This window comes from Ochotona princeps, chromosome 11 (assembly GCF_030435755.1).
Source record: "Ochotona princeps isolate mOchPri1 chromosome 11, mOchPri1.hap1, whole genome shotgun sequence".
Lineage (NCBI taxonomy): Eukaryota > Metazoa > Chordata > Mammalia > Lagomorpha > Ochotonidae > Ochotona > Ochotona princeps.
The window spans coordinates 1-24,690 of NC_080842.1; positions in this window are offsets into that span (position 1 = coordinate 1).

The following is a 24,690-nucleotide window of genomic DNA, read 5'->3' on the forward strand; positions in this document are numbered from 1 at the left end:
GCCAGAGAGAAAGACAGCGAGAAAGACACAGATTGGCAAGACAAGGCTGGCTCTCTGAGAGGCAGAAAGCAGAGGAAAAACAGAGAGCCAGCCTTGCCTTGCCAGAGAGAAAGACAGACAGCGAGGCAGACACAGTTTGGAAACACAAGGCTGGCTCTCTGAGAGAGAGACAAACAGAGAGAGAGAGCCACAGAGACAGCCTTGCCTTGCCAGACAGACAGAGAAAAAGAGAGAGACACAGATTGGCAAGCAAGGCTGGCTCTCTGAGACACAGACGAACAGAGAGAGAGAGAGAGAGAGACTGAGAGCCAGCCTTGCCTTGCCAGAGATAGAGACAAAGTGCCAGAATTGCCTTGCCAGAGAGAGAGAGAAAGAAAGACAGAGAGCCAGCTTTGCCTTGCCAGCCAGAGAGACAGACAGCAAGAGAGACACAGATGGGCAAGGCAAGGCTGGCTCTCTGAGAGACAGACAAAGAGAGAGGCAGAGAGCCAGCCTTGCCTTGCCAGAGAGAGAGCCAGAGAGACAGCCTTGCCTTGCATAGAGAGAATGAAAGCGAGAGATACACAATTTGGCAAGGCAAGGCTGGCTCTCTGAGAGACAGACAGACAGAGAGAGAGAGAGAGAGAGAGAGCCAGCCTTGCCTTGCCTTAGAGAGAGACAGACAGAGAGAGAGTCAGAGAGTGAGCCTTGCCTTGCGAGAGATAGAGCCAGAGAGCCAGCCTTGCCTTGCCAGAGAGAAGGACAGCGAGAGAGACACAGATTTGCAAGGCAAGTCTGGCTCTCTGAGAGTCAGAAAGCAGAGAAGAGCCAGAGAGCCAGCCTTGCCTTGCCAGAGAGAAAGACAGACAGCGAGGCAGACACAGTTTGGAAACGCAATGCTGGCTCTGTGAGAGAGAGACAAACAGAGAGAGAGACACAGAGAGAGCCTTGCCTTGTTAGACAGACAGAGAAAATGAGAGAGAGACACAGATTGGCAAGGCAAAGCTCTCTCTCTGAGAGACAGACAGATAGAGTTAGAGAGAGCCAGCTTTGCCTTGTTAGCGAGAGAGAGTTGGAGAGCCAGCCTTGCCTTGCCAGAGATAGAAGCAGAGAGCCAACCTTGCCTCGCAAGATAGAAGGACAGCCAGCGAGAGAAACAGAATGGCCTAGCACGGCTGCCTCTCTGATTTACTGAAAGACAGCGAGATAGAGAGACACAGAGAGGCAGCCTTGCCTTGCCAGATGTAGAGACAGAGAGCCAGCTTTGCCTTGCCAGAGAGACAAGCAGACATTGAGAAAGACACAGATTGGCAAGGCAAGGCTGGCTCTCTGATAGACAAAGAGAGAGAGAGGGAGAGAGACAGAGAGACAGAGATAGAGCCAGAGAGAGAGACAAAGAGCCAGCCTTGCCTTGCCCGAGAGACAGGCAGACAGTGAGAAAGAAGCAGATTGTCAATGCAAGGCTGCCTCTCCGATAGACAGACAGAGAGATAGAGAGAGAGAGAGACAGAGAGAGACAGAGAGAGAAACAGAGAGAGAGAAAGAGAGAGAGAGAGACAGAGAGAGAGAGCCAGCCTTGCCTTCCCTTAGAGAGAGAGAGACAGACATAGTGAGGGTCAGAGAGTCAGCCTTGCCTTGCGAGAGATAGAGCCAGAGAGCCAGCATTGCCTTGCCAGAGAGAAAGACAGACAGTGAGAAAGTCACAGATTGGCAAGGCAAGGCTGGCTATCTGAGACGTAGACAGACAGAGTGAGAGTCAAAGAGGTAGCCTTGCCTTGCCTTAGACTGAGAGGCAGACACAGAGTGAGAGACAGGCAGCCAGCCATACCTGGCCAGAGAGAGAGACAGAGAGCCAGCCTTGCCTTGCCAGGGACACAGAAAGTGAGACATTCTTGCCTTGCCAGCCAGCCAGATAGCGAGAGAGTCCCAGATTCGCAAGGCAAAGCTGGCTCTCTGAGAGACAGACAGACAAAGAAAGAAGAGACAGAGAGCCAGGCTTGCGATGTCAGAGGGAGAGACAGAGAGCCAGCCTTGCCTTGCCAGAGAGAGAGCCAGAGACACAGCGTTGCCTTGCATAGACAGAATGACAGCGAGAGATACACAACTGGAAAGGCAAGTCTGGACCTCTGAGAGAGAGATAGACAGATAGATATAGAGCCGTAGTGCCAGCCTTGCCTTGACTTAGAGAGAGACAAACAGAGTGAGAGTCAGAGAGTCTGCCTTGCCTTGCCAGACTGAGAGCCAGAGAGCCCGCCTTCCCTTGCCAGAAAGAGAGACACAGACAGTAAGAGAGACACAGATTTTCAAGGCAATGTGGGCTCTGTGAGAGACAGACAGAAAGAGTGAGAGAGACAGAGAGCCAAGCTTGCTTTGCTTTAGAGTGAGAGACAGACAGAGTGAGAGTCAGAGAGCCAGCCTTGCTTTTCCAGACAGAAGGACAGCGAGAGAGATACAGATTGGAAACACAAGGCTGGCTCTCTGAGAGAGAGACAAACAGAGAGAGAGACACAGAGACAGCCTTGCCAGACAGACAGACAGAGAAAAAGAGAGAGCCACAGATTGGCAAGGCAAGGCTGGCTCTCTGAGAGACAGACAAAGAGAGAGGCAGAGAGCCAGACAAAGAGAGAGGCAGAGATCCAGCCTTGCCTTGCCAGAGAGAGAGTCAAAGAGCCAGCCTTGCCTTACCAGAGCGAGAAAAAGATAGCGACAGAGACACAGATTTGCAAGGCAAGGCTGGCTCTCTGAGAGACAGACAGACAGACACAGCGAGAAAGAGAGACAGAGTGCCAGCCTTGCTTTGACAGAGATAGAGCCAGAGAGCCAGCCTTGCCTTGCCAGAGACAAGAGGACAGCGGGAAAAACACAGAAAGGCAAGGCAATGCAGGCTCTTGAGAGACAGACAGACAGACAGACCGACAGAGAGACAGTGAGCTAGCCTTGCCTTGCCAGAGAGACAGACAGCGGGAGAGACACAGATTGGCAAGGCAAGGCTCTCTCTCTCTGAGAGACAGACAGATAGAGTTAGAGACAGAGAGAGAGCCAGCCTTGCCTTGTTAGCGAGAGAGAGTTAGAGAGCCAGCCTTGCCTTGCCTTGCCAGAGATAGAAGCAGAGAGCCAACCTTGCCTCGCAAGATAGAAGGACAGCCAGCGAGAGAAACAGAATGGCAAAGCAAGGCTGCCTCTCTGATTTACTGAAAGACAGCGAGATAGAGAGACACAGAGAGGCAGCCTTGCCTTGCCAGATGTAGAGACAGAGAGCCAGCTTTGCCTTGCCCGAGAGACAGGCAGACAGTGAGAAAGACACAGATTGGCAAGGCAAGGCTGGCTATCTGAGACGTAGACAGATAGAGTGAGAGTCAGAGAGGTAGCCTTGCCTTGCCTTAGAGTGACAGACAGACACAGAGTGAGAGACAGGGAGCCAGCCATACCTGGCCAGAGAGAGAGACATAGAGCCAGCCTTGCCTTGCCAGGGAGACAGACAGAGAGGCAGTCTTGCCTTGCCAGCCAGCCAGACAGACAGCGAGAGAGTCACAGATTCGCAAGGCAAAGCTGGCTGTCAGAGAGACAGACAGACAGACAGACAGAGAGAGAGAAGAGACAGAGAGCCAGGCTTGAGATGTCAGAGGGAGAGACAGAGAGCCAGCCTTGCCTTACCAGAGAGAGAGCCAGAGAGACAGCCTTGCCTTGTATAGAGAGAATGACACCAAGAGATACACAATTTGGCAAGGCAAGGCTGGCTCTCTGAGAGAAAGACAGACAGAGAGAGAGAGACAGCAAGGCAGCCTTGCCTTGCCTTAGAGAGAGACAGACAGAGAGAGAGTCAGAGAGTGAGCCTTGCCTTGCGAGAGATAGAGCCAGAGAGCCAGCCTTGCCTGTCCAGACAGAAGGACAGCGAGAGAGACACAGATTGGCAAGGCAAGGCTGGCTCTCTGAGAGTCAGAAAGCAGAAAGAGCAGAGAGCCAGCATTGCCTTGCCAGAGAGAAAGACAGACAGCAAGGCAGACACAGATTGGAAATGCAAGGCTGGCTCTCTGAGAGAGGGACAAACAGAGAGAGAGCCACAGAGACAGCCTTGCCTTGCCAGACAGACAGAGAAAAAGAGAGAGACACAGATTGGCAAGCAAGGCTGGCTCTCTGAGACACAGACGAACAGAGAGAGAGAGAGACAGAGAGCCAGCCTTGCCTTGCCAGAGATAGAGACAAAGTGCCAGAATTGCCTTGCCAGAGAGAGAGAGAAAGAAAGACAGAGAGCCAGCTTTGCCTTTCTAGCCAGAAAGACAGAGAGCAAGACAGACACAGATTTGCAAGGCAAGGCTGGCTCTCTGAGAGACAGACCAAGAGAGAGGCAGAGAGCCAGCCTTGCCTTGCCAGAGAGAGAAAAAGATAGCGACAGAGACAAAGATTTGCAAGGCAAGGCCTGCTATCTGAGAGACAGACAGACAGACACAGCGAGAGAGAGGGACAGAGTGCCAGCCTTGCCTTGCCAGAGATAGAGCCAGAGAGCCAGCCTTGCCTTGCCAGAGACAAAAGGACAGCGAGAAAGACACAGATTAGCAAGGCAAGCAGGCTCTTGAGAGACAGACAGACAGAGAGACAGTGAGCTAGCCTTGCCTTGCCAGAGAGACAGACAGCGGGAGAGACACAGATTGGCAAGGCAAAGCTCTCTCTCTGAGAGACAGACAGAAAGAGTTAGAGACAGAGAGAGAGCCAGCCTTGCCTTGTTAGCGAGAGAGAGTTAGAGAGCCAGCCTTGCCTTGCCAGAGATAGAAGCAGAGAGCCAACCTTGCCTCGCAAGATAGAAGGACAGCCAGCGAGAGAAACAGAATGGCAAAGCAAGGCTGCCTCTCTGATTTACTGAAAGACAGCGAGATAGAGAGACACAGAGAGCCAGCCTTGCCTTGCCAGATGTAGAGACAGAGAGCCAGCCTTGCCTTGCCCGAGAGACAAGCAGACAGTGAGAAAGACACAGATTGGCAAGGCAAGGCTGGCTATCTGAGAGGTAGACAGATAGAGTGAGAGTCAGAGAGGTAGCCTTGCCTTGTCGTAGAGTGAGAGACAGAAACAGAGTGAGAGACAGGCAGCCAGCCATACCTGGCCAGAGAGAGAGTCAGAGAGCCAGCCTTGCCTTGCCAGGGAGACAGACAGAGAGGCAGTCTTGCCTTGCCAGCCAGCCAGACAGATAGCGAGAGAGTCATAGATTCGCAAGGCAAAGCTGGCTCTCTGAGAGACAGACAGACAGACAGACAGACAGAGAGAAGAGACAGAGAGCCAGGCTTGCGATGTCAGAGGGAGAGACAGAGAGCCAGCCTTGCCTTGCCAGAGAGAGAGCCAGAGAGACAGCCTTGCCTTGCATAGAGAGAATGACAGTGAGAGATACACAATTTGGCAAGGCAAGGCTGACTCTCTGAGAGACAGACAGACAGAGAGAGAGAGAGAGACAGAGAGCCAGCCGTGCCTTGAGCAAGCTTTGCCTTGCCTTAGAGAGAAACAGACAGAGAGAGAGTCAGAGAGTCAGCCTTCATTTACCCGAGAGAGAGACAGAGAGCCGGCCTTCCCTTGGCAGAAAGAGAGAGACAGGCAGTAAGAGAGACACAGATTTTCAAAGCAATGTGGGCTCTCTGAATGACAGACAGAAAAACAGAGACAGACAGAGAGCCAAGCTTGCTTTGCCTTAGAGTGAGAGACAGACAGAGTGAGAGACAGAGAGCCAGCCTTGCCTTGCCAGAGAGAGAGTCAGAGAGCCAGCCTTGCCTTACCAGAGCGAGAAAAAGATTGCGACAGAGACACAGATTGGCAAAGCAAGGCAGGCTCTTGAGAGACAGACAGACAGACAGAGAGACAGTGAGCTAGCCTTGCCTTGCCAGAGAGACAGACAGCGGGAGAGACACAGATTGGCAAGGCAAGGCTCTCTCTCTGAGAGACAGACAGATAGAGTTAGAGACAGAGAGAGAGCCAGCCTTGCCTTGTTAGCGAGAGAGAGTTAGAGAGCCAGCCTTGCCTTGCCTTGCCAGAGATAGAAGCAGAGAGCCAACCTTGCCTCGCAAGATAGAAGGACAGCCAGCGAGAGAAACAGAATGGCAAAGCAAGGCTGCCTCTCTGATTTACTGAAAGACAGCGAGATAGAGAGACACAGAGAGGCAGCCTTGCCTTGCCACATGTAGAGACAGAGAGCCAGCCTTGCCTTGCCCGAGAGACAGGCAGACAGTGAGAAAGACACAGATTGGCAAGGCAAGGGCTGGCTCTCTGATAGACAGAGAGAGGGAGAGAGAGAGAGAGAGAGAGAGAGAGAGAGAGAGAGAGAGAGATCGAGCCAGCCTTGCCTTGCCTTAGAGTGAGAGAGACAGACATAGTCAGAGTCAGAAAGCCTGCCTTGCCTTGCCAGATAAAGAGACAGAGAGCCAGCCTTGCCTTGTTAGAGAAAGAGCGACAGACAGCAATAGACACACAGATTGTCAAGGCAAGGCTGTCTCTCTGAGAGACAGAAAGACAGAGAGTGAGTCAGAGAGACAGCCTTGCCCTGCCTTAGAGTGAGAGAGAGACAACAGACAGATTGAGAGTCTTAGAGCCAGTATGCCATGTGCGAGAGAGAGACAGAGAGAAAGCCTTGCCTTGCGTGAGAGACAGACAGAGAGCCAGCCTTGCCTTTCCAGAGAGAGATACAGCCAGCGAGAGAGACACAGATTGGAAAGGCAAAGCTGGCCCTCTGAGAGACAGACAAAGAGAGAGGCAGAGAGCCAGCCTTGCTTTTCCAGAGAGAGAGTCAGAGAGCCAGCCTTGCCTTACCAGAGCGAGAAAAAAATAGCGACAGAGACACAGACTTGTAAGGCAAGGCTGGCTCTCTGATAGACTGACACAGCGAGAGAGGCAGAGAGCAAGTCTTGCCTTGCTCGAGAGACAGGCAGACAGTGAGAAAGACACAGATTGGCAAGGCAAGGCTGGCACTCTGATAGACAGAGAGAGAGAGAGAGACAGAGACAGAGAGACAGAGACAGAGAGACAGAGAAAGCCAGACAGCCTTGCCCTGCCTTAGAGAGAGACAGACAGAGTCAGAGTCAGAGAGCCTGCCTTGCCTTGCCTTAGATAGAGACAGAGAGCCAGCCTTGCCTTGCTAGAGAAAGAGCGACAGACAGCAGCAAACACACAGATTGTCAAGGCAAGTCTCTCTCTCTGAGAGACAGAAAGACAGAGAGAGTCAGAGAAGCAGCCTTGCCCTGCCTTAGAGAGAGTGAGAGACAGCAAACAGATTGAGAGTCTTAGAGCCGGCATGCCATGTGTTGTAGAGAGACAGAGAGCCAGCCTTGCCTTGCCAGAGATACAGCCAGCGAGAGAGACACAGATTGTCAAGGCGAAGCTGGCCCTCTGATAGACAAACAGACACAGAGAAAAAAGAGACAGAGAGCCAGCGTTGTCTTGCCTTAGAGACAGAGAGACAGACAGAGTGAGAGTCAGAGAGTCAGCCTTGCCTTGCCAGAGAGAGAGATAGAGAGAGCCCGCCTTCCCTTCCCAGAAAGAGAGAGTCAGACAAAAAGAGAGACACAGATTTTCAAGGCAATGTGGGCTCTCTGAGAGACAGAGAGAAAAAGAGAGAGAGACAGAGAGCCAGCCTTGCTTTGCCTTAGAGTGAGAGATAGACACAGAGTGAGAGACAGGGAACCAGCCATACCTGGCCAGAGAGACAGACAGAGAGACAGCCTTGCCTTGCCTGAGAGACAGACAGACAGTCTTGCCTTGCCAGCCAGACAGACAGATAGCGGGAGAGTCACAGATTCGCAAGGCAAAGCTGGCTCTCAGAGAGACAGACAGACAGAGAGAGAAGAGACAGAGAGCCAGGCTTGCGATGTCTGAGGGAGAGACAGAGAGCCAGCCTTGCCTTGCCAGAGAGAGAGACAGAGAGACAGCCTTGCCTTGCATAGAGAGAATGACAGCGAGAGATACACAATTTGGCAAGGCAACGCTGGCTCTCGGAGAGACAGACAGACACAAGAGAGAGAGAGACGGAGAGCAAGCCTTGCCTTGCCTTAGAGAGAGACAGACAGAGAGTCAGAGAGTCAGCCTTGCCTTGCCAGAGATAGAGCCAGAGAGCCAGCCTTGCCTTTTCAGACAGAAGGACAGCGAGAGAGACACAGATTGGCAAGGCAAGGCTGGCTCTCTGAGAGGCAGAGAGCAGAGCAGAGCCAGAGAGCCAGCCTTGCCTTGCCAGAGAGAAAGAGAGACAGCGAGGCAGACACAGATTGGAAACGCAAGGCTGGTTCTCTGAGAGAGAGACAAACAGAGAAAGAGCCACAGAGACAGCCTTGCCTTGCCAGACAGACAGAGAAAAAGAGAGAGACACAGATTGGCAAGCAAGGCTGGCTCTCTGAGAGACAGACGAACAGAGAGAGAGAGAGAGAAGGACAGAAGCCAGCCTTGCCCTGCCAGAGATAGAGACAAAATGCTAGAATTGCCTTGCCAGAGAGAGAGAGAAAGACAGAGAGCCAGCTTTGCCTTGCCAGCCAGAAAGACAGAAAGCAAGAGAGACACAGATTGGCAAGGCAAGGCTGGCTCTCTGAGAGACAGACAAAGAGAGAGGCAGAGAGCCAGCCTTGCCTTGCCAAGAGAGAGACAGAGAGCCAGCCTTGTCTTACCAGAGCAAGAAGAAGATAGCGACAGAGACACAGATTTGCAAGGCAAGGCTGGCTCTCTGAGAGACAGACAGACAGACACAGCGAGAGAGAGAGACAGAGTGCCAGCCTAGCTTTGACAGAGATGGAGCCAGAGAGCCAGCCTTGCCTTGCCAGAGACAAAAGGACAGCGAGAAAGACACAGATTGGCAAGGCAATGCAGGCTCTTGAGAGACAGACAGACAGACAGACCGACAGAGAGACAGTGAGCTAGCCTTGCCTTGCCAGAGAGACAGACAGCGGGAGAGACACAGATTTGCAAAGCAAGGCTTTCTCTCTGAGAGACAGACAGATAGAGTTACAGACAGAGAGAGAGCCAGCCTTACCTTGTTAGCGAGAGAGAGTTAGAGAGCCAGCCTTGCCTTGCCAGATATAGAGACAGAGAGCCAGCTTTGCCTTGCTAGAGAAAGAGCGACAGACAGCAACAGACACACAGATTGTCAAGGCAAGGCTGTCTCTCTGAGAGACAGAAAGACAGAGAGAGAGACAGAGAGCCAGCCTTGCTTTGCCTTAGAGAAAGATAGACAGACAAAGTGAGAGACAGAGAGCCAGCCTTGCCTTGCCTGAGAGACAAAGAGACAGCGAGAAAGACACAATTTGGCAAGGCAAAGCTGGCTGTCTATCTGAGAGGTAGACAGAGTGAGAGTCAGAGAGGTAGCCATGCCTTGCCTTAGTGTGAGAGACAGACACAGATTGAGAGACAGGGAGCCAGCCAGAGAGGCAGCCTTGCCTTGCCAAAGAGACAGGCGGATAGTGAGAAAGACACAGATTGGCAAGGCAAGGCTGGCTCTCTGATAGAGAGAGAGAGACAGAGAGAGAGAGAGAAAGAGAGAAAGAGAGAGAGACTGAGAGAGAGAGACAAAAAGAGAGAGACAGAGGGCCAGCATGCCTTGCCTTAGAGAGAGAGAGTCAGACAGAGTCAGAGTCAGAGAGCCTGGCCCTCTGAGAGACAAACAGACAGAGAGAAAAGAGTAAGAGAGAGCTAGCGTTGTCTTGCCTTAGAGAAAGATAGACAGACAGAGTGAGAGACAGAGAGCCAGCCTTGCCTTGCCAGAGAGACATGCAGACAGTGAGAAAGACACAGATTGGCAAGGCAAGGCTGGCTCTCTGATAGACAAAGAGAGAGAGAGAGAGTAGAAAGAGAGAGAGAGAGAGAGAGAGAGAGAGAGAGAGAGCCAGTCTTGCCTTGCTTTAGAGAGAGAGTCAGACAGAGTTAGAATCAGAGAGGCTGCCTTGTCTTGCCAGATATAGATCAGAGAGCCAGCCTTGCCTTGCTAGAGAAAGAGCGACAGACAGCAACAGACACACCAATTGTCAAGGCAAGGCTGTCTCTCTGAGAGACAGAAAGACAGAGAGAGAGTCAGAGAGGCAGCCATGCCCTGAGTTGAGAGAGAGACAGCAGACAGATTGAGAGTCTTAGAGCCAGCATGCCATGTGAGAGGGAGAGACAGAGAGAAAGCCTTGCCTTGCCAGAGAGACAGACAGAGAGCCAGCCTTGCCTTGCCAGAGAGAGATACAGCCAGCGAGAGAGACACAGATTGGCAAGGCAAAGCTGGCCTTATGATAGACAAGCAGACAGAGAGAAGAGAGAAAGAGAGCCAGCGTTGTGTTGATTTAGAGACAGAGCGACAGACAGAGTGAGAGACAGACAGTTTGGCAATCATTGCCAGAGATAGAGACAGAGAGCCATCCTTGCCTTGCCAGAGAGTGACAGACAGCAAGAGGACACAGATTTTCAAGGCAAGGGTGGCTCTCTGAGAGTTAGAAAGCCAAACAGAGAGAGAGACAGAGAACCAGCCTTGCATTGCCAGAGAGACAGACAGAAAGACAGACAGAGTGAGAGACAGGAAGCCAGCCTTGCCTGCCAGAGAGAGATACCGCCAGCGAGAGAGACACAGATTGGCAAGGAAAAGCTGACCCTCTGATAGACAAACAGACAGAGAGAAAAAAGAGACAGAGAGCCAGCGTTGTCTTGCCTTAGAGACAGAGAGACAGACAGAGTGAGAGTCAGAGAGTCAGCCTTGCCTTGAAAGATAGAGAGAGACAGAGAGCCCGCCTTTCTTTGCCAGAAAGAGACAGACAGTAAGAGAGACACAGATTTTCAAGGCAATGTGGGCTCTCTGAGAGACAAACAGAAAAAGAGAGACAGAAAGTCACCTTGCTTTGATTGGAGAAAGATAGACTGAGAGACAGAGAGCCAGCCTTGCCTTGCCAGAGAGAGAGAGAGAGAGCAAGCCTTGCCTTGCCTGAGAGAGAGACAGAGAGAGAGACACAAATTGTCAAGGCAAGGCTGGCTCTCTGAGAGGTAGACAGAGTGAGAGTCAGAGTTGTAGCCTTGCCTTGCCTTAGAGTGAGAGACAGACACAGATTGAGAGACAGGGAGCCAGCCATACCTGGCCAGAGAGAGAGACAGAGAGCCAGCCTTGCCTTGCCAGGGAGACAGACAGAGAGACAGTCTTGCCTTGCCAGCCAGACAGACAGATAGTGAGAGAGTCACAGATTCGCAAGGCAAAGCTGGCTCTCTGAGAGACAGACAGACAGAGAGAGAAGAGACAGAGAGCCAGGCTTGCGATGTCAGAGGGAGAGACAGAGAGCCAGCCTTGCCTTGCCTTAGAGAGAGAGCCAGAGAGACAGCCTTGCCTTGCATAGAGAGAATGACAGCGAGAGATACACAATTTGGCAAGGCAAGGCTGGCTCTCTGAGAGACAGACAGAGAGAGAGAGAGAGAGAGAGAGAGAGAGAGAGAGCCAGCCTTGCCTTGCCTTAGAGAGAGAGAGAGACAGAGTGAGAGTCAGAGAGTATGCCTTGCCTTGCATAGAGAGACAAAGCCAGAGAGCCAGACTTGCCTTTCCAGACAGAAGGATAGCGAGAGAGACACAGATTGGCAAGGCAGGCTGGCCCTCTTATAGACAAACAGACAGAGAGAAAAAAACACAGAGAGCCAGCGTTGTTTTGCCTTAGAGACAGAGAGAAGACAGATCGAGAGTCAGAGAGTCAGCCTTGCCTTGCCAGAGAGAGAGACAGAGAGCCCGCCTTCCATTGCCAGAAAGAGAGAGACAGACATTAAGAGAGACACATATTTTCAATGCAAGTTTGGCTCTCTGAGAGAGAGACAGACAAATAGAGAGAGAGACAGAGAGCCAGCCTTGCTTTGCCTTAGAGAAAGATAGACAGACAAAGTGAGAGACAGAGAGCCAGCCTTGCCTTGCCTGAGAGACAGAGAGACAGCGAGAGAGACACAATTTGGCAAGGCAAGGCTAGCTGTCTATCTGAGAGGTAGACAGAGTGAGAGTCAGAGAGGTAGCCATGCCTTGCCTTAGTGTGAGAGACAGACACAGATTGAGAGACAGGGAGCCAGCCTTGCCTTGTGAGAGATAGAACCAGAGAGCCAGCCTTGCCTTGCCAAAGAGACAGGCGGATAGTGAGAAAGACACAGATTGGCAAGGCAAGGCTGGCTCTCTGATAGAGAGAGACAAAGAGAGAGAGAGAAAGAGAGAAAGAGAGAGAGACTGAGAGAGAGAGACAAAAAGAGAGAGACAGAGGGCCAGCCTTGCCTTGCCTTAGAGAGAGAGAGTCAGACAGAGTCAGAGTCAGAGAGCCTGGCCCTCTGAGAGACAAACAGACAGAGAGAAAAGAGAAAGAGAGAGCTAGCGTTGTCTTGCCTTAGAGACAGAGAGACAGACAGAGTGAGAGACAGACAGTTTGGCAATCATTGCCAGAGATAGAGACAGAGAGCCCGCCTTGCCTTGCCAGAGATAGACAGACAGCAAGAGGACACAGATTTTCAAGGCAATGGTGGCTGTCTGAGAGAGAAAGACAAACAGAGAGAGAGACCGAGAACCAGCCTTGCCTTGTCAGAGAGACAGACAGAAAGACAGACAGAGTGAGAGACAGGGAGCCAGCCTTGCCTTGCCAGAGAGAGAGAGACAGAGCCAGCCTTGCCTGCCAGAGAGAGATACAGCCAGCGAGAGAGACAAGGATTGGCAAGGCAAAGCTGGCCCTCTGATAGACAAACAGATAGAGAGAAAAAAACACAGAGAGCCAGCGTTGTCTTGCCTTAGAGACAGAGAGACAGACAGAGTGCGAGTAGAGAGTCAGCCTTGCCTTGAAAGAGAGAGAGAGACAGCGAGCCCGCCTTTCCTTGCCAGAAAGAGAGAGACAGACAGTAAGAGAGACACAGATTTTCAAGGCAATGTGGGCTTTCTTAGAGACAGACAGAAAAAGAGATTGAGACAGAGAGTCAGCCTTGCTATGCCTTAGAGAAAGATAGACAGAGTGAGAGACAGAGAGCCAGCCTTGCCTTGCCCGAGAGACATGCAGACAGTGAGAAAGACACAGATTGGCAAGGCAAGGCTGGCTCTCTGATAGACAAAAAGAGAGAGAGAGAGTAGAAAGAGAGAGAGAGAGAGAGAGAGAGAGAGAGAGAGAGCCAGCCTTGCCTTGCTTTAGAGAGAGAAAGTCAGACAGAGTTAGAATCAGAGAGGCTGCCTTGTCTTGCCAGATATAGAGACAGAGAGCCAGCCTTGCCTTGCTAGAGAAAGAGCGACAGACAGCAACAGACACACCGATTGTCAAGGCAAGGCTGTCTCTCTGAGAGACAGAAAGACAGAGAGAGTCAGAGAAGCAGCCTTGCCCTGCCTTAGAGAGAGAGAGAGAGAGAGAGACAGCAGACAGATTGAGAGTCTTAGAGCCAGCATGCCATGTGAGAGGGAAAGACAGAGAGAAAGCCTTGCCTTGCCAGAGAGACAGACAGAGAACCAGCCTTGCCTTGCCAGAGAGAGATACAGCCAGCGAGAGAGACACAGATTGGCAAGGCAAAGCTGGCCTTATGATAGACAAGCAGACAGAGAGAAGAGAGAAAGAGAGCCAGCGTTGTGTTGATTTAGAGACAGAGCGACAGACAGAGTGAGAGACAGACAGTTTGGCAATCATTGCCAGAGATAGAGACAGAGAGCCATCCTTGCCTTGCCAGAGAGAGACAGACAGCAAGAGGACACAGATTTTCAAGGCAAGGGTGGCTCTCTGAGAGTTAGAAAGCCAAACAGAGAGAGAGACAGAGAACCAGCCTTGCATTGCCAGAGAGACAGACAGAAAGACAGACAGAGTGAGAGACAGGAAGCCAGCCTTGCCTGCCAGAGAGAGATACCGCCAGCGAGAGAGACACAGATTGGCAAGGAAAAGCTGACCCTCTGATAGACAAACAGACAGAGAGAAAAAAGAGACAGAGAGCCAGCGTTGTCTTGCCTTAGAGACAGAGAGACAGACAGAGTGAGAGTCAGAGAGTCAGCCTTGCCTTGAAAGATAGAGACAGAGAGCCCGCCTTTCTTTGCCAGAAAGAGACAGACAGTAAGAGAGACACAGATTTTCAAGGCAATGTGGGCTCTCTGAGAGACAGACAGAAAAAGAGAGAGAGACAGAAAGTCACCTTGCTTTGATTGGAGAAAGATAGAGTGAGAGACAGAGAGCCAGCCTTGCCTTGCCAGAGAGAGAGAGAGAGAGCAAGCCTTGCCTTGCCTGAGAGAGAGACAGAGAGAGAGACACAAATTGTCAAGGCAAGGCTGGCTCTCTGAGAGGTAGAAAGACAGAGTGAGAGTCAGAGTTGTAGCCTTGCCTTGCCTTAGAGTGAGAGACAGACACAGATTGAGAGACAGGGAGCCAGCCATACCTGGCCAGAGAGAGAGACAGAGAGCCAGCCTTGCCTTGCCAGGGAGACAGACAGAGAGACAGTCTTGCCTTGCCAGCCAGACAGACAGATAGTGAGAGAGTCACAGATTCGCAAGGCAAAGCTGGCTCTCTGAGAGACAGACAGACAGACAGAGAAGAGACAGAGAGCCAGGCTTGCGATGTCAGAGGGAAGAAGAGAGTCAACCTTGCCTTGCCAGAGAGAGAGCCAGAGAGACAGCCTATAGAGAATGACAGCGAGAGATACACAATTTGGCAAGGCAAGGCTGGCTCTCTGAGAGACAGACAGAGAGAGAGAGAGAGAGAGAGAGAGAGAGAGAGACAGAGACAGAGAGCCAGCCTTGCCTTGCCTAAGAGAGAGAGAGACAGAGTGAGAGTCAGAGAGTCAGCCTTGCCTTGCGAGAGATAAATCCAGAGAGCCAGCCTTACCTTGCCAGAGAGAGATACCGCCAGCGAGAGAGACACAGATTGGCAAGGCAAGCTGGCCCTCTGATAGACAAACAGACAGAGAGAAAAAAATACAGAGAGCAAGTGTTGTCTTGCTTTAGAGACAGAGAAACAGACAGAGTGAGAGTCAGAGAGTCAGCCTTGCCTTGCCAGAGAGAGAGACAGAGAGCCCGCCTTCCCTTGCCAGAAAGAGGAGACAGACATAAAGAGAGACACAGATTTTCAAGGCAATGTGGGCTCTCTGAGAAACAAACAGAAAAACAGAGAGAGAGACAGAGAGCCAGCCTTGCTTTGCCTTAGAGAAAGATAGACAGGCAAAGTGAGAGACAGAGAGCAAGCCTTGCCTTGTCTGAGAGACAGAGAGACAGCGAGAGAGACACAAATTGTCAAGGCAAGGCTAGCTCTCTGAGAGGTAGACAGACACAGTGAGAGTCAGAGAGGTAGCCTTTCCTTGCCTTAGAGTTAGAGACAGACACAGATTGAGAGACAGGGAGCCAGCCATACCTGGCCAGAGAGAGAGACAGAGAGCCAGCCTTGCCTTGCCAGGGAGACAGACAGAGAGACAGTCTTGCTTTACCAGACAGACAGACAGATAGCTAGAGAGTCACAGATTCGCAAGGCAAAGCTGGCTCTCTGAGAGACAGACAGACAGAGAGAGAAGAGACAGAGAGCCAGGCTTGCGATGTCAGAGGGAGAGACAGAGAGCCAGCCTTGCCTTGCCAGAGAGAGAGAGCCAGAAAGAGAGCCAGAATTGCCTTGCCAGAACTACAAAGTGCCAGAATTGCCTTGCCAGAGAGAGAGGAAAGAAAGACAGAGAGCCAGCTTTGCCTTGCCAGCCAGAAAGACAGATAGCAAGAGAGACACAGATTGGCAAGGCAAGAGTGGCTCTCTGAGAGACAGACAAAGAGAGAGGCAGAGAGCCATCCTTACCTTGCCAGAGCGAGAGTCAGAGAGCCAGCCTTGCCTTACCAGAGCGAGAAAAAGATAGCGACCGAGACACAGATTTGCAAGGCAAGGCTGGCTCTCTCAGAGATAGACAAAGAGAGAGTCAGAGAGACAGACAAAGAAAGTGTCAGAGAGCCAGCCTTACCTTGCTCGAGAGGCAGGCAGACAGTGAGAAAGACACAGATTGGCAAGGCAAGGTTGGCACTCTGATAGACAGAGAGAGAGAGAGAGAGAGAGAGAGAGAGAGAGAGAGAGAGAGACAGAGAGACAGAGATAGAGAGACAGAGAGACAGAGAGCCAGCATTGCCTTGCCAGAGAGAGATACAGCCAGCGAGAGAGACACAGATTGGCAAGGCAAAGCGGGCCCTCTAATAGACAAACAGACAGACAGAAAAGAGAAAGAGAGAGCCAGCGTTGTCATGATTTAGAGACAGAGAGACAGATAGAGTGAGAGACAGACAGTTTGGCAATCATTGCCAGAGATAGAGACAGAGAGCCAGCTTTGCGTTGCCAGACACAGACAGACAGCAAGAGGACACAGATTTTGAAGGCAATGGTGGCTCTCTGAGAGAGAGAAAGACATAGAGAGAGACAGAGAACTAGCCTTGCATTGCCAGAGAGAAAGACAGACAGACAGAGTGAGAGACAGGAAGCCAGCCTTGCCTTGCCAGAGAGAGAGAGACAGAGCCAGTCTTGTGTTGCCAGAGAGAGACAGAGAGCCAGCCTTGCCTGCCAGAGAGAGATACCGCCAGCGAGAGAGACACAGATTGGCAAGGCAAAGCTGGCCCTCTGATAGACAAACAGGCAGAGAGAAAAAAGACGCAGAGAGCCAGCATTATCTTGATTTAGAGACAGAGAGACAGAGTGAGAGACAGACAGTTTGGCAATCATTGCCAGAGATAGAGACAGAGAGCCAGCCTTGCATTCTAGAGAAAGAGCGACAGTAAGAGGACACAGATTTTCAAGGCAAGGGTGTCTCTCTGAGAGAAAGACAAACAGAGAGAGACAGGAAACCAGCCTTGCATTGCCAGAGAGACAGCCTTGCCCTGCCTTAGAGAGAGAGACAGAGATCCCGCCTTCCCTTGCCAGAAAGAGAGAGAGAGACAGTAAGAGAGACACAGATTTTCAAGGCAATGTGGGCTCTCTGAGAGACAGACAGAAAATGAGAGAGAGACAGAGAGTCAGCCTTGCTTTGCATTAGAGGAACATAGACAGACAGAGTGAGAGACAGAGAGCCATCCTTGCCTTGCCCGAGAGACATGCAGACAGTGAGAAAGACACAGATTGGCAAGGCAAGGCTGGCTCTCTGAGAGAGAGAAAGAGAAAGAGAGAGAGAGAGACTGAGAGAGAGAGTGAGAGAGTGAGAGAGAGAGAGAGAAAGAGAGAGCCAGCCTTGCCTAGCTTTAGAGAGAGAGAGTCAGACAGAGTCAGAGTCAGAGAGCCTGCCTTGCCTTGCCAGATATAGAGACAGAGAGCCAGCCTTGCCTTGCTAGAGAAAGAGCGACAGACAGCAGCAGACACACAGATTGTCAAGGCAAGGCTGTCTCTCTGAGAGACAGAAAGACAGAGAGAGAGTCAGAGAGGCAGCCTTGCCCTGCCTTAGAGAGAGTGAGAGAGAGAGAGAGCAGACAGATTGAGAGTCTTAGAGCGAGCATGCCATGTGAGAGGGAGAGACAGAGAGAAAGCCTTGCCTTGCCAGATAGACACACAGAGAGAAAGCCTTGCCTTTCCAGTGATAGATACAGCCAGCGAGAGAGACACAGATTGGCAAGGCAAAGCTGGCCCTCTGAGAGACAAACAGACAGAGAGAAAAGAGAGACAGAGAGCCAGCGTTGTCTTGCCTTAGAGACAGAGAGACAGACAGAGTGAGAGTCAGAGAGTCAGGTTTTCCTTGCCAGAGAGATAGTCAGAGAGCACGCCTTCCCTTGCCAGAAAGAGAGAGACAGACAGTAAGAGAGACACAGATTATCAAGGCAATGTGGCTCTCTGAGAGACAGACAGAAAAAGAGAGAGAGACAGAGGGCCAGCCTTGCTTTGCCTTAGAGAAAGATAGACAGAGTGAGAGACAGAGAGCCAGCCTTGCCTTGCCTTAGCGAGAGAGACAGAGATACAGCCTTGCCCTGCCTGAGAGACAGAGAGACAATGAGAGAGACACAAATTGTCAAGGCAAGGCTGGCTCTCTGAGAGGCAGAAAGCAGAGAAGAGCCAGAGAGCCAGCCTTGCCTTGCCAGAGAGAATGACAGACAGCGAGGCAGACACAGATTGGAAACGCAAGGCTAGCTCTCTGACAGAGAGACAAACAGAGAGAGAGCCACAGAGACAGCCTTGCCACACAGACAGACAGAGAAAAAGAGAGAGACACAGATTGGCAAGCAAGGCTGGCTCTCTGAGAGTCAGACGAACAGAGAGAGAGAGAGAGAGAGAGCCAGAGAGCCAGCCTTGCCTTGCCAGAGATAGAGACAAAGTGCCAGCCTTGCCTTTCCAGAGAGGACAGAATGAAAGACAGAGAGCCATCTTTGCCTTGCCAGCCAGAAGGACAGACAGCAAGAGAGACACAGATTGGCAAGGCAAGGCAGGCTCTCTGAGAGACAGACAAGACACAGTGAGAGAGGTAGGCAGAGTGCCAGCCTTGCTTTGACAGAGATAGAGCCAGAGAGCCAGCCTTGCCTTGCCAGAGACAAAAGGACAGCGAGAAAGACATAGATTGGCAAGGCAATGCAGGCTCTTGAGAGACACACAGACAAACAGACAGACAGACAGACAGTGAGCTAGCCTTGCCTTGCCAGAGAGACAGCCAGCAAGAGAGACACAGATTGGCAAGGCAAAGCTGGCCCTCTGATAGACAAACAGACAGAGAGAATAAAGAGAGAGAGAGCCAGCGTTGTCTTGCCTTAGAGACAGAGAGACAGACAGAGTGAGAGTCAGAGAGCCAGTCTTGCCTTACCACAGAGAGATACAGCCATCGAGAGAGACACAGATTGGCAAAACATTGCTGGCTGTCTGAAGACAGAAGGAGATACAGCTAGAGAACCATTCTTGCCTTGCCAGAGATAGAAGTACAGCGAGAGAGACACAGATTGACAAGAAAGGCTGGCTCTCTGAGAGAGAGACACGGAGATAGAGCCAGAAATCCAGTCTTGCCTAGCAAGAGAGATAGACAAGAGAGCCAGCCTAGCCTTTCCAGAGAAACAGAGAGAGAGTGAGAGAGACACAGATTAGCAAGGCAAGACAGGCTCTCTGAGAGACAGACCGAGAGAAAGAGTGAGAGAGACAGAGAGCCAGCCTTGGCTTGCCAGAGACAGACAGACAGAGTGCGAGACAGAGAGCCAGCCTTGCCTTGCCATACCGACAGACAGAAAGCGAGAGAGACAGATTAGCAAAGCAAGGCTGGCTCTCTGAGGGACAGACAGACAGAGTTAGAGACACACGGAGAACCAGCCTTGCCTTTTTAGTGAGAGAGAGTTAGAAAGGCATCCTTGCCTTGCCAGAGATAGAAGCAGAGAGCCAACCTTGCCTCGCAAGATGGAAGGACAGCCAGCGAGAGAAACACAGATTGGCAAGGCAAGGCTAGCTCTCTGATTTACAGAAAGACAGCGAGATAGACACAGAGAGGCAGCCTTGCCTTGCCAGATGTGTAGACAGAGAGCCAGCCTTGCCTTGCCCGAGAGACAGGCAGACAGTGAGAAAGACACAGATTGGCAAGGCAAGGCTGGCTCTCTGATAGACAGACACAGTGAGAGAGACAGAGAGCCAGCCTTGCCTTGCTAGAGAGAGAGAGACAGACAGCAACAGACACACTGATTGACAAGGCAAGGCTGGCTCTCTGAGAGACAGAGAGACAGAGAGAGAGACAGAGAGCCAGCCTTGCCTTTCCTTAGAGAGACACACAGCGAGAGAGACACCAATTGGCAAGGCAAGGCTGGCTCTTAGATACTCACAGAGAGAGAGAGAGAGAGAGAGAGAGAGACAGACAGACAGACAGAGAGCCAGCCTTGCCTTGCCAGAGAGAGATACAGCCAGCGAGAGTGACACAGATTGGCAAGGCAAAGCTGGCTCTCTGATAGACAAACAGACAGAGAGAAAAAAGAGACAGAGAGCCAGCGTTGTCTTGCCTTAGAGACAGACAGACAGACAGAGTGACAGTCAGAGAGCCAGCTTTTTCTTGCCAGAAAGAGAGAGACAGAGAGCCAGACTTTCCTTGCTTGAGAGACAGACAGACAGAAATAAAGACATAGATTGGCAAGGCAAGGCTGTCTCTCTGAGAGACAGACAGAAAGAGAGTGAGTCAGAACGCCAGCCTAACCTTGCCAGAGAGAGATACACACACAGACAGCATGAGATTCATAGAAGCAGCCTTGCCATGCCAGAAAGAGGTATAGAGATCCAGCCTTGCCTTGCCTGAGAGAGAGCAGACAGCGAGAGTGAGACAAATTGGCAAGGCAAGGCTGGCTCTCTGAGAGACAGACAGACAGAGTGAGAGTCAGAAAACCAGCCTTGCAATGCCACAGAGATTACCAGAGTGCCAGCCTTGCCTTGCCAGAGATAGCGACAGCCAGCCAGAGAGACACAGATTGGCAAGGCTTTGCTGGTTCTCTGAGAGACAGACAGAGTAGAGTCAGAGAGCCATGCTTGCCTTGCCAGTGATAGAAGCAGAGAGCCAGCTTTTCCTTGCTAGTGACAGAGGCAGACAGCAAGAGTGACACAGATTGGCAAGGCATTCTGGTCTCTGAGAGACAGACAGAGAGAGAGAGAAAGAGAGACTGAGAGCCAGCCTTGCCTTGCCAGAGAGAGAGACATACAGACAGACACAAACAGGCAAGGCAAGTCTGGCTCTTTGCCTCTCTCTGTGTGTCTGTTTCTCAGAGAGCCATCCTTGCCTTGCCAATCTCTGTGTCTGTCTGTGTCTCTCTAATGCAAGGCAAGGATGGCTCTCTGTCTCTCTCACTCTGTCAAGGCAAGGCTGGCTCTCTGTTTCTCTCTCTGGAAAGACAAGGCTGGCTCTGTATCTGTCTCTCTGAAAATTTCTATTTTCAGTTACATAAATTTATGTGCTAACTCTAACACTGTATGAACTACTAAGGAAATTTTAACCTAGCAGCTAGAGAATCAATTCATTTTGCCATTTCATTATTTTATTCATTAGGTTATTATTGGTCATCTCATTATATTATTACCCATAGGAACTCTGCATTAACCAGAGCCCCTCCACTAAATAGACCTAAAAATGAATGTTATAAAGGTCACAAATGGTTGTGAAAATGTTGAACCATCATTTTGCTTTGTCTAGGTTAATTGAGTAGACATACGAAATCAGAATCACAAGTAGCAGTTAGTAAATGTATTATCTTAAAAAATACCTGGCACATATAAAGATCCATAGATTTATTTATTTTTTTACTTTTCCTGGGGAAAGTAACCATTTTACAAAGGGGGAAATGCTAGACTATATGCCTTTCTTATCTTTGATCTTAAATTTATTTTTAATGCTACTTTTCTTCACCACTATGTTTGTCTAGCCTGTAACTATTGCTCAATAAATGTGTGAATGGAAAAAAAATTTATTCCTTTGTGTTCCCACAGTCCTATGTGTTACAATGTGCATTTTGTCTGGTGATCATTTATTTATATGCATTTCCTCCTGGTCCAACAAGTCCCAGAGTAGAGAAACTATTATCATCCACTACCCCCCAACCCTGACACATGGTAGACCCCTAGAATACATCTCTGCTTCAATCCTGATAATTATCTCACAATTTTCTCATAGTGGTCAAGCAAAAACGTCACCTTCGTAAAGGCTTTGATCATCTATTCTAAGCTGTATGGGAGTTTTAGCACATTGTTTTACACAATGTAGATTTACATACTGGTGAAGGGAATGGAGGAAGAGGAGGAATCTCCCTGCAAACTAGGAACACTAGTAAGACATGAATACACAAATTGTCAGTTCCCCATGAGCCCTAATCCTCCTGCATATTTAGTTCTGAAGTAAATAATTATTTGAAATGTATTAACTTATTTAAGATAGAGGGAGTGATCCATCCACTGGTCAGATCCCTAATGCCTATAGTGACCAGAGTTACACTCAAGCTGGGAATGCAATCCAGCTCTTTCATACAATACTAGCAACACAGTTACTTGAGCCATCTCCTGTTTTTCTCTTTTCTTCAGGGTCTGCTTTGGCAGGAAGCTGGAGTTGGGCAGGACATGGAGACAAGGATCAATCCCTAGTACCCCCACATGAAATGCATACATCTCAACCATTGCCCTAACTACCTACTCCTCAATAGACTTCTAAGATTCCATACTTTTGTTTGCATGATGAATTTATGTTTTCTAAGAACCCTACTCATCAAGAAATCAAAATATCAACAGTGCTGAGGTTGACAAACCCTGGATTTAGGAATAAAGATGAGTAACTAAAGCAGGTGAGAGTCTCCATTCTCTGAAGAATCCAAGAATTATGCAGGGACTTAGGCAGAAAGAGCTGGAAATTCAGTACTAGACTCAGGTGCGATGAGACACGAGTCTCAAACAAAAAGCATGGTTTGATGGATGGGTACTACAGCACAGTGCCCAGGTAGAGTCTAATTCCGTGACCAGGCTGCCTACACACCTGCCTGTACTCATCCCACTCAAGACAGCAAGTTCCTTGGATCCAGGATATAAGGAAGGGTCAACCCTGCTGGTTAAGGGGTCTTCAGCTGGGAGCTGAAAAATACAGAGAGACAGAATGACTGGCAAAGCCTGACAAGCCTAAGCAACAGATATTGATTATGTGACATTTCCATAGAACTTTAGACAGAGCATCAGCCTTGGCACTTGGCTAATGTTAAGGCTCAGAGAAAACTTCCTTCACCCAAATAATACAAATTGAGTCTATGTGGAAAGAATTGACTGTGTGGGTTAAACCAGCATTTTGCGGAGGTGCATTAATGGTTTCAGTAGGCTTTTATTATATACTTCAGAACATATTTCAAGTGAAAGAGACAGCTAGGTTTGTGTCGAAGACTGAATTTCAACACCAAAATTTGAAAGCTGTGATGTGTGCATATTAAACTGTAGAAGGCTTCACATCAGTGGGTGCGCTGATTAAATCTTGCCGCCATTCCTGACACACTGCAGTATGAGGAAGGGTGTGTGTACTATACACAGAGTTTATTCTTAGCCAGAATTTGAAGCAAAGTATTTTCCCAGTGTGCTCCTCAGTTATTGTCTGTGCCTTTTGTGTTTTCTTCTATATTACCTTGGTCTGGAACCGGTTATAAATATTTAAAAAAACTAGATCATGGCAGAATATTTCAGCTCAGGGAAACTCAACAAGTCACTGGGCCCCTTCACTGCTCCTAAAAGGACACATTTAGCCTGGGAAGGCCAGGGGTTCCAGTATTGTGTCAGAGTCTGCACATGTGAAAGAAGGAACCAGTAGCAATGCAGTGTCTTGGGTAGTACAAATGCCTCAACTGAGTGGCGCATAGAAAACAAGTCATGTCTTACCATTCTAGAGGCTGGAAGGTCAAGGTGACAGCACCTAGATTTTGGATGTCTGCTAAGAGCTGACCTAACCACAGCCTAACCACCAGGGTAATGTGAGAGTACGCAGAGCTGTGACAGATCAAGCAGAGTAAATCCCCTTGTCCTATGTTATAGTGTCATTTACTGTGGTGCAAACTAAAGGAAACAGACGTGGGGGAATGTGGACTCAGTTCAGAAAAGAATATAACTAACCACAGGAGAGTGGAGGAAGCACTGGGGTTTATTTCCTTATTGCTTTATTGATAGTTTTACTATCTGATTTTTAGCTTTATTAAATAATCATTAGCCCCGACAGCTATATTCACATTATAGTAAAAGGATGTCAGCCCTTGACTAGCTCTATGGAGCAGCCAAGTGAGTCTTAGAATCCTAACTACTACTTTTTTTGTATGAAATCTTTATCTGAGAAACTTAGCAAAACTTCCCTCATGCTCAGGTAGGCAAAGAAAACTGAGCTTCCATCCCTTGCCACCTCTGTGGAATGCAGCTCTGAGATGGGTTTAGTCTAGATGAAAGGAAACAAACAAATACAGCCACGGCTATGTACCTGCAAAGTCAATTCTTGTTCCCCAGAAGCTTTTTATCCTCTATCATGGCATGTTCTATCCCATTCGCTAGCAAAACCACCTAGGTTCTTAAGATTGACAACGAAGTTGGTGAAATTAACAGGTATGTAAAACTAAAAGTAGGAAATTGAAGAATTTAGATAAGGCCTCATCCCCCAGTCTTGTTTTAGTGTAGGGGCAGTAAGTGTAGGCAGAAGGAAGCCGCACAAGGAAAGAGCAGGAGTAGCACTAACCTGGGTGGAATGGTTCACAGATACGCCGGACAAGCTGAGACAGACCCGAAGGAGGCAGGAAAAATTGCTGCGGTGGCTCTGCGAGTGCTTTCATCCTGCAAAAGTACATTTATCTTTTGTCCTGATTACAAACACGATTAGAGGACATGTGTATTTTTTAAAAAATACTAATGGCAGTTCATTTGAGCACCCCATATTGAGTCAAAGCACATTTTCACCTGTCTATGTGTTGACTGCTTGACCTGACAAGGAAGGTTAGATAATGGTACTAGGTTATTTCAGTTCTACCTCAACTTTACCTACAGGCAAGAGGGACAGACCAGGCCCTGAGCAGTAAAAGCATGAAGTCTTTGGTACATCCCTACGTCTGCAGTAGTGAGTCAGCCTTTGTTGTAACGTCTGTCTGCATCTCACCAAAATCATTTTGGTTTGGCAAATGTGCTGGCAGGTTTGAAGCACTGCAAGAAAGACATAAAGCTAGAAGACAGTGTCCAAGGGTACAAGATAAGGTCATTATGGAAATCATAATATTAATTAGGCTTTGGGGCCCAGCACCGTGGCCTAGCACCCGAAGTCCTCACCTTGAACGCACCGGGATCCCATATGGGTGCCGGTTCTAATCTCGACTGCTCCACTTCCCATCCA